General features: G+C 38.9%; 1 pseudogene; it reads left to right on the plus strand.

Moving 5' to 3' along the window:
- Positions 1–9,459: 9,459 nt before the first annotated feature.
- LOC148002595 (large ribosomal subunit protein eL8 pseudogene) lies at positions 9,460–10,278 on the plus strand (annotated as a pseudogene).
- Positions 10,279–11,046: the final 768 nt, after the last annotated feature.

Genomic DNA, 11,046 nt, shown 5'->3' on the forward strand with positions numbered 1-11,046 from the left:
TACCAGGTCCAGTTTTTGCAATTATACAATTATATTTTTTTTCACCTAAGACGTTTTTATTTTAGACATTTATCTGTAAAGAAACTTAAAATTGGGATTTTAAAACTTCAGGGAGTGGTGGAGGAGAAGGTGTGTCCGTGGAAATGTGAATGGGTTTGGACATTCAGATATCATCCCTTGCCTTCCGCCTTCTTGAGGCTGTTGGTTTCTGTTTCTTCCGGTTCGCCATGCACTCAGGCTGGCTGACCAACAAGACTCTGTGATCTTTTGTTCTTCACTCCCCCTATTTGGTAGCATGTGGGATTACCGATGTACCACCACATCCCATCCAGCCCCTTCGTGGGTTCAAAAGGACCTGAACTCGGACAGAAGGTCATCCAGATTACACAGCAAGCATGTTCTGTTGTTATTCAGTCACAAGTATCAATCCAAATATCCCATCTCTTTTCACAGTTTACTGGAACTTAGCTGTCATTCACATCTGCCACTAATGAAATCTTGCCTTCCACTGCCTCCATTCTTCAGTGATGTGTTTCCCAAAGGTAGAACTCTTACCTGAAAGACTAACTTCCTACAGGATTTTAAAAGTGGCATTATCTTGCCTCCTGGCTTTTGGAATTCCCATCAAGGAGTCGCATGCAGTGTTTTGTTGCTAGGAGTAGTTCTTCTTTCTGGCTGCCTTCTGGTTGTTTTCTTTATAACTTGTTTCCATCAATTTGGCTATAAAGCTCTATGGTTTTCTTCTGGTAGGGTTCACTGAGCTTTCCAAAATCTTAATTGATCATTGTCACTACTTTGTACCATTTTACAATCACTATTTCTTCAAATAGTTTTACATGCCACCCAGGCACATATCTTCCGTTGTTTGGTTCTATCCCTCTGCTCCTGAGTTGTGTCCACCATTTCTGTCCAGTTTTCCTGTGTGCATTATTTTTGAGGACTTTCTACTGTTGTATATTTGAGTGCGTTGATCTTTTCTTCTGCAGGGTCTCAGCTCTTACTAATACCACCTGCCAGGGATGGGTAGTATTAACTTCAAAATTCATATGTTAAAGTACTACGTCAGTGGAATCTCAAAAGGTGACATATTTAGAGATAGGATCCCTAAAGAAATAATTAAGAATAAATGACATAAAATCCAAATGATGGCATTCAGTATGAGGGGTATCTTTATAAGATGTAGAAACTTTGGGGCTGGAGAAATGGCTCACTGTTTAAAAGCATTAGCTGCTCTTGCAAATGGCATGGATTTGGTTCTCAGCGCCACTCTCATGGTGGCTCACAACCATCTGTACCCCAATGCCCTCTTCTAGCCTCTCCATGCATCAGGTACTCTCACAGTATACTTAACCTACATATGCATCAAACTCTCATTCGCATAAAATTTACAAAGAAGAAAGTAAACATATAAATCTTTAGACTATATAGGTCAGAACACAGAAGGAAAAACAGACGAAACCCTCACAGAAGATAGCCAGATAAAACAAAAAGAGAGATATCCCTAAATAAAGCAAGCATAGTATTACCTTGGTCTTGAACTTCTAAGTTCAAGGATAATGAGAAAATATTTCTGCCATTCAATCATCTAGCCTATAATTTGTCCCAGAAATTTAATATATTAGCAAATCCTTTTCACCCCTAAGGTGACATATTTTCTCCTATGACGTTAAATTGGAGCCTTTAAGAAGTTTCTTTATGTCTTGCCATTATGTATTACTTCTGATTTGCTGATCATATAAAACTTGCTTTAAATATTTATTTGCAATATCTCATTTTCTGTTTCCCTCCTCTGTGCTACTCTGGTTGTGTCTGTTCTGTCGATTGATGTATCTCAAGGCATGTCATATTCTCCTGCTTTTTAAAATATTGTCTAATACTTTATTGAACATTGTGTTTCGAATTGCTGTGTTTATGTTAGTCATCCATATTGTTGTTTTCTTTAAAATAGTGCTTCCCAATTTTTGTGCTCTTGTTTATAGTCAGGTGAATACTTCTAAGTTGATTATAGGGCTTGCTAGTCAAGCTGACTTTAGTTTTTAGTCCAGCTTAGTTCAGCCTGAGTAATAAGGCAATACTTACTGAATGTCTCAGAGGATTCTCCATGTTGACAGATCTTTGGACTTCGCTTTTGGACTCACAAAGTCTGCCTGCCCCCACTTAAGTTCTAGAATCCGTTAAGCTTGCCTCTTTCTGGATATTTTCACCCCAGTCTTGGTAGTCATTCTCTCATGTATGCATAGATTAGTATTCAGCCAAGGACTTCAAGGATTCTCACTAAAGAGATCTGAAATATTATCTGTCTTTCTGCAGCTCTGGCAGTCTTACACCTAAATTCTGACCACTGATAGACATATAATATGTTCTGTTTTATGAATTGAGGGAATTCCCCAAGCTCTGTGTAAGTTGACTCTAAAACAGCTCAGGATGGAAATCATCTCCAAACAGAAAAGAACACATAAGACATACATTTAACCACATTTCTCTCCAGAATCCCAAGCATGTGTGGCTGTTATACAATATCAGTTAGCCATTTTCTAACAGGAACATCTTTTAACAACTATTCTTAAGTATATTATATTACTTGTTTATAAATATCTTTTATCTTAAATAATTAATTGCTTAAATAAATTGTATATGTTAAATTTTATTCTTGTGTGTATGTGTACACATGTTTAGATGCATGTATGGTGGTAGCTTACAAATGTAGGTCTTTTTCTACCATGTGGGTTTTGGAGATCAAACTCAGCTCATGAGATTTGGCAACAATTGTCCTCATTGGCTCAATTGTCTTACCTGCTCCTTTTGTCACAGATATTCTTCTGATAATGGTTGAAAAGGCAGTTGTACTTTGATTCAGCCACCTTACACCCTCTTCACATTCAAATCATGTACAGCAGATATACAATATTCCATTCAATTAATCTAATAAAATTATCAAGTTCAATCTTAGAGAACATTTATGATGTAGCCCTGACTCTACTTATTATAAGACTATTTTTAATACATGACATCTGTATACTGACAACAGAAAATAATTCTGTGGTACTTATTTTATCTTGCAAAATCCTAGGACAGAATTTTCTAAATCAAATGTATGGCTGTTTTATAGCAAAATAATGTGTTTCTTCAATGATACAGTCTAGAAATTCATCATTAGAGGATGTTATCATTGTAGCACAGGCAAATGGTTTGGCTTAACCCATTCCTAATATATATGGTAGAATATATTACTTCAAGGCTACAAACCTATTCTAACCATTACTATATTTAATATTATAGGCCATTATAACACAGTTTATTTATCTAAACACATAGTAACACCAAAAACTACACTAAGAATATATATAAGACTTTTTAAAGGTAATATACATATAAAGGATGCTTACCTTGAAGGGAAATGGCAATGGGTTGGTCAAGAACTGTGTGATGAATGACTGTAAAGTTAAGGCATTGTTACACATGACTGTGTACTTCATAAGCAATATGAATTTGGGATATGGTACATTCATTATCTTTTCATTATGTAATAATAAATCAATCTTTACTTTTCTACTTTAAAAACATAGCTTCAAATGCATAAATTGTACAATATACACAATATTTTCTTTGCATTTCTTTCTCTCTCTCCCCTCTCTCTCTCTCTCTCTCTCTTTCTCTCTCTCTCTCTCTCTCTCTCTCTCTCTCTCTCTCCCTCCAACACAAACTTTATGGTTAAACGAAAGCCTTCCTCAGCCTCAGCCTACACAAGGAATCGCCATCATCGTTATCATCCTCCACACCCACCTGGCTGCATTTTCAGTGGAAGCTATGTGGGAGAGGTAACATCCACTGGTTGTTTCTTCATTTCATTGTGGTTTTGTATCTCCATATAATCTACCATGAACATTTCTCTCTGTTAATAAGAAACTTTTGGAGATAGGGAAATGGCTATGTGGGTAAAAGTACTTGCTGTTCAGATCTCCTGAACTCATGGTAAAGAGCCTGATGTTCACATGAGGGTCTATAACTCCAACGCTTCTGAAAGGAGAGAGACGGTGGGAATAGGTGAATATCCGGAAGATAGCCTTCCGGATAGCCTGGAAGACACAGTGGGTACTCAACCAAGACACTGTATCAACCAGTGTGGAAGGCAAGGTTGTAAGTTATTCTCATACTTCTGGCATATATGTGCTAGCACTCATGTATATAAACACATGCACACATACACACATACACACACACACACACTTACATTCACATATACAGTCACACACACATATATGAACACACACAAATATGAACAGAGTTGGGGAGCATTGCAGATGGGGCCTGTGTTTTCTTAAGACTTGTTGAGATCTACAATATCTGTTAAAGCTTTCACTGAATTCTACTGAGATTTCCTTTTTCTTCTTCTTTCTTCAGCTGTGAAATCAAAATCTCAACAAATTCCTAGGAACCACCGAAGATTTCCACATGTAGGTTAAACGTGTTTGTTTTCTCACACATGGCTTGACTGATTCTTGTAACCTTTTCAGTTTTGGAAAACCCCTCCAAGTCACAAGCATCCCACTTGAATGCCATCTATAGATGTCATTCATTTATTCATCATGGTGATATCATGCCAAGCCCAGGGAAAGTTTTCAGTGACCTCATAGAAGTTCTAACCCTTCAGAAATGCACCTAAGTCATCTCAGCATTTTCCAAGTAACAGCAACAACTTAAGTATCCCTCTTAGATTGACTATAATTTCTTGGTGTATTGCATGGTCAAAGAGACAATATTTTGGTGTTGGGACAGAAATAATCAATAGAAGGAGGATATGCAGGGATGTTATCAGTTCTTCAGTATTTATTATTTCTCCAATTTCAGGAGGGTGTTATGGAAGAGGATCTGGATCAGTGATGACTACTGGTTCCTGCAGTGCCCTGGTGATAGTGTTTATAGTTGGTTAGAAAGCTCTACCCACCCTGTGATGCTCATGCAAGGACAAAATATTTAATAATTTCCTTATTAAAAAATGATGCAGAAATAATATGTTCAAATTCTCCTTTAGAGTTTTGCAAAATTAATACTCCTCTTCAAAATGCATAACAACACAAAATTATTTTAGATTTCCCTCAAAATTAGAAATTTAACATTTAGCACTGTGAGCTTTGAATTTTCACTTCAATTACGAGTAAAACAGGGCAACTTTTATCAATCATTATTTTTTATTCTCTTTCAATTGGCTATTTCTCTTCAACCACTTTCACTTTTATTATAAATAAACTCACTATCTAGAACAAATTTAAGGTTATTAAATAGTAGAACCATTTTAGCTTATGCTGCTGATATCATACAGAAGTTTTGACTATTTAAAAATTTAAAGATTTTCATTATAGTTTTCTGAGTTTTGTGCTGCAAAGCATTCTTAAAATATGATTCTATGTCTTGTTCAATTTTGCACTTTTATATTTATATTTATATTGTTTATATATGGCTAGTGTTATGTGCATGTAAATATATGTAATATATGTGGGTACATGTATAAGCTGACATCAGGGATCTTCCTCGGTTGTTTTCCACCTTCTTTTGTCTGAACTTGGCTCTAAGTATTCTCATGTCTTTGACCTCCCAGTGCTAGGGTAACCAAGACTGATCACCTGACATGTAGCTTCAATGCGGGTGCAGGATACCTGAACAAAAGTCCTCATATTTCTGTGGTAGGTACGTTGCTTACTGAGCCATCTCCCCAGCCAGCATCATAATTTCCTCAAACCATATAAGGTATCATTTGCAGAATTACTTTTCCCAGTTTATCTATATATCTTATGTCTATTGCACCTTTTCTAATCTATTCAATTTTCTTCATCTATTAATACTAATCTCTTATTCTAAAATTCTCTCTGTCTCTCTCTCTCTGTCTCTCTCTCTGTCTCTCTCTGTCTCTCTCTCTCTCTCTCTCTGTGTGTGTGTGTGTGTGTGTGTGTATTTTATATCTGTAGATTTTTCAGGACACATATTTAATACTTAGACTCAGATTACTGCTGTTTTCACCAACAACACCATCGTGGAAATTTTTCTTGTGTTTTCTTGAGAAACTACATCATTTCCGGTACTACTGTTAAATATTGAGTCCATTTTGGGTTGATTTTTGTGACTGATACAAGACAGGGATCAAATGTGGTTTTTTTTTTTCTTCTACACGATGTCATTTTCAAGAATAAGATATTGAATATAGTTTCCTTCCTTTTTGTGCCATATTTCTTGGTTCATATGTGACCTTTCCCTGTTGTTTCCTGGGCATATTTATGTGTTTGCACAAGTAATGATGCCATACTGCTTTGATTAGGATAGTTTACAATATGTGAGATCTGCAAAATAATTACCTTCAAAATTGTTCTTAATTCTCATAATTGTTTCAGTTTATTTAAAACTTTTGCAGTTCTATGCAAATTTTAGTATGCATATGTATGTGACATTGCTATTTTAATAGGGTTCCATTAATTGTGCTATTTAGTATAGATATTAGAATAATTTAGCCATTCTTCCAACCCCCAAAACACATGTTTTTATTTACTTATGTTCTTTTCAATTTTTAATTAATTTTATGTACTTATTTTTTATTAAATTATTTATTTTATTTATCTCTGTAGAGAGCTTTCACTTCCTTGCTTAAGTTTATTTTCAATTGTTACATCCTAATTTGGTTCTATTCCATGCCAGCAAATTGGAAATTCCAAGAGAAACAAAGTTCTAACATTAGAGTGGATAAATCATGAATAGAAAAATCTACCCTGGCCTACCCCAATTGTTGAGAGGGCCATCATCCATCAATGAGTAGGAGTAGAGACTCACAGCGAAACAGTAGGCAAGGCGAGGGGAGCCCTGCAGAAAGAGGGAGGGAGGATTTTGGGAGCCAGAGGAGTTGAGAACACCACAAAAACAAGACCCACACAGTCAACTAGACAGGGCTCATAGGGGCTCATGGAAAGTGAAGCAACAGACCTGTATGGGTATGAGCTAAGTCCCCTGCATGTATGTTATGGTTATATAGGTTGGTGTTCTTGTGGGACTCCTAACAGAGGGAATGGGGTTGTCTATGACTCTTTTTCTGTTCTTGGGACCCTTTTCCTCCTACTGGTTTGCCAAATCAAGCTGTGAGCATTTGTGCCTAATCTTACTACAATTTTTTAAGCATATGTGTTATTATTTTTCTATAAGGGAAACAGAGAAAGGAGTTGATCTGGGTGGGTAGGTAGGGGACAGAAGATCTGCAGGGGTGCAAACTGCAGTTAGAATGCAATGTATGAGAGAATAATGAAAGATTTAAAAAAAAAAGAAAAAGAAAGGAAAGAAAAAGAAATCTGACCTGCGGGATAACAATGAAATTAAACCACTTATTTAAAAATCTTAGCATCAAAGAAAAGCCCAAGAGTTGATATTTTCATTTATTCTCATTGAATATTTCACTAAAAGAGATAGTTTTATTCTTCCAATCTTAAAAATCTATATATTTTACATTTCATTATATGTGCATGTGGCATGGTGCTCCTGTCAGAGCACATGTGTTGAATCAGAGAACAACTTGCAGGAATTGGTTCTCTTCTTACTACATGTGTTCAAAGGATTCAGTCAGGTACTCAGTCTTAGCACAAGCTCTTCTATCCCCTGAGCCATTTTGATGGCCCTCTACCAAGTTTTTACAAAAGACTCCATACTGTTCTTTCTCAAAAACAAACAAACAAACAACTTGAAGGAGTACAACTGCCAATCTCAATTTACAGAGCAAATATTGTGTGGAAGTCATCCTTGTATCCTTGTGTTTCTATGATAGCGTAAGTGAGATTCCAAAGAACTACCAGAGAAGAAACATGCACTTGGACTCATGATTGGCATTCACCATCAGCATCGTTTCAGTGTGTTGAAACACCATGACTGTAAACAACTGGTAGTGAGAAGCTGCCGCCCTCAAGATGGCCACGATACAGAAAAGAGAAGCCTGGGTCTGAATACACACCCTTAAGAGCATGGTCCCAGTGAGACTTCCTCCAACTTATCTCCACTCTTCAAGTTTCAATAACCATCCAATAGCACCGTCACCTAGGGACCAAGCCTTCAACATGAGAATCTTTTGATAGATATTGAAGTTCTTGATGCCATCGTTTAATGATCCTGATGAACACAGATGGAAAACATTCTTAGAAAAAACTATACCAATTTAATACTTCATCTAAACGATCATGTGCCACTATTTTTATCCTGATCTATCCCTCTGGTGTAAGAATGAATTAACACATAAAAATCAATAAATGTGATATGCTGTTTAAAATGATGAACAAATGTCACACGAGCAACCTAAAGATGCATTAACATCCTTTTAAATTTTTAACACGGTATTTAAAGGCTCCCCACAATGTACCTAACACAGCAAACATTGCATATGAATTGCCCAAGCTAACCCACACGCTGAGAAGTGGAAGTAAAGTAGTCACACTAGACTTCTTACTCACAGAACCATTCCTTTAGGAATGGACTTAAAACATAGCATCACCCATTCACATTTTATGCAGTGTAATTTTGGCAAAAAAAAATATGTGTACAGTAATCCCAGGCTTGACAATTAAAGTTAGAGCATAGATTGGAATGTTAATATTTTAGCAGTAGTTAATTGTGGCCTCCTTAGGAAATTGACTGTGTCTGTATCATCACAACATATTCAAAAACTTGGAAAATAAGATCCTGAAAGTATTGGATATAGATATGTAACAGAGAAAGAGTGGTATAAATAGCAGGATGGAAGGCTTACATGTGATGGATACTCTAATCAATAACTAATAACAGATCCTGCAGTTAGACTGTAGGTCTTCAGAAACAATGACTAAGGAAGGTCTCTGGTGGATGTGGTTAAAAGTCTCTGGAAAGAGTTTCATTGGGACAAACATTATTATGGAGCTTGAGAATAGAAATTCATTATGATAAAACTTGAGATACTTTATGGACCTTAAAATTTTGAGGGGCCACAGAAATGAATACGTATATGGTTGTAAGGTGATTAGAAAACTGGTTTCTTAGGAACACTTGTAGTTTCCACAAAATGCACGGTGAGTGCGATACTGTTTGGTAGTGTGTGTATATGTGAGACTTGGAAAGGATCCCTGTAGGTGTATCTAGTAAGGCATGGATATTGCACCATACAAGTTTCAAACTGATGATGATGACACTCACATGGTATTAGAACTAGTGAGGGCATTACCAAAACTGTGAAGACCCCACATGCTAATTAGATTTGAGACAGAGTTAGCTATATATGTTTTCTGAAGCTCCCAGAGGACTCTAATGTACAATTAAGGGTTGGGATTATCTAATTCAAAGATTAAAGTGTCTTTAGGTTTGACAAAACTGTGAATCCTCAGAAAGTCTTTGTTGTAGGTGAATAAGCATTGGAGGAAGAATTAGGGTTTAGAAATCAGAATATTGTCTCTCCTCCAGCCGAGCAAGATGCCCAAAGGAAAGAAGATCAAGGGGAAGAAGGTGGCCCCAGCTCCTGACGTGGTCAAGAAACAGGAGGCCAAAAAGGTGGTCAATCTTTTGTTTGAGAAAAGGCTAAGAACTTTGGCATTGTGCAAGACATCCAGCCCAAAAGAGATCAAATGGCCCCGCTACATCAGGCTGCAGCGGCAAAGAGCCATCCTCTATAAGAGACTCACAGTACTTCCTGCCATTAACCAGTTCACCCAGACCATGGACAGGCAAACAGCGACCCAGCTTAAGCTTGCCCACAAGTACAGGCCAGAGACAAAGCAGGAGAAGAAGCAATGGCTGCTGGCTCATGCTGAGAAAAAAGCTGCTGGCAAAGGGGACGTCCCAACTAAGAGACCACCTGCCCTCCGAGCAGAGGTCAATACAGTCACCACCTTGGTGGAGAACAAGAAGGCTCAGCTGGCGGTGATTGCCCATGATGTAGACCCCATTGAGCTGGTGGTTTTCCTGCCTGCCCTTTGTTGAAAGATGGGGGTGCCCTACTGCTTCATCAAAGGAAAGGCCAGGCTGGGGCGCCGGGTCTACAGGAATATGTGCACCACTGTTGCCTTCACACAGGTTAACTCTGAAGACAAGGGTGCTCTGGCTAAGCTGGTGGAAGCTATTAGGACCAATTATAATGACAGATACTACGAGATCTGCCGCCACTCGGGAGGCACCATCCTGGGTCCTAAGTCTGTGGCTCGACTTGCCAAGCTGGAAAAGGCAAAGGCTAAAGAATTCACCACTACCCACGGATCCCGGCCCGCAGCAGCTCTCTGCTCCCAGACCCCCTGAGAGAGAGACCCAACCGCCTTGTCAGGTGGGCACTCCTGAGGCTGCAGAGCGGAGGAGACCACCAACACTGCTCACCCCTGCCCACATCCCTGGCCCAAGAGGAAACTGTATAAGGCCTCTGTGCTCCCTTGGGGGAGGGCCCAGGAGCGGCAGGACCCCTGCCTGAGACACCGCCGGAACCTGAAGGAAACAGACCGGATAAACAGTTCTCTGCACCCAAATGCCATGGGAGGGAGAGCTAAACCTTCAGAGAGGCAGACAAGCCTGGGAAACCAGAGGAGACGGCTCTCTGCACACACATCTCGGACGCCAGAGGAAAAAGCCAAAGACCATCTGGAACCCTGGTGCACTGAAGCTCCCGAAAGGGGCGGCACAGGTCTTCCTGGTTGCTGCCACTGCAGAGAGCCCGTGGGCAGCACCGCACGAGCGAACTTGAGCCTCAGGACCACAGGTAAGACCAACTTTTCTGCTGCAAGAAAACTGCCTGGTGAACTCAAGACACAGGCCCACAGGAACAGCTGAAGACCTGTAGAGAGGAAAAACTACACGCCCGAAAGCAGAACACTCTGTCCCCATAAATGACTGAAAGAGAGGAAAACAGGTCTACAGCACTCCTGACACACAGGCTTATAGGACAGTCTAGCCACTGTCAGAAATAGCAGAACAAAGTAACACTAGAGAAAATCTGATGGTGAGAGGCAAGCGCAGGAACCCAAGCAACAGAAACCAAGAATACATGGCACCATCGGAGCCCAATTCTCCCATCAA

The sequence above is a fragment of the Rattus norvegicus genome, chromosome 11 (genome assembly GCF_021556685.1).
Source record: "Rattus norvegicus strain SHRSP/BbbUtx chromosome 11, alternate assembly SHRSP_T2T, whole genome shotgun sequence".
Classification (NCBI taxonomy): domain Eukaryota; kingdom Metazoa; phylum Chordata; class Mammalia; order Rodentia; family Muridae; genus Rattus; species Rattus norvegicus.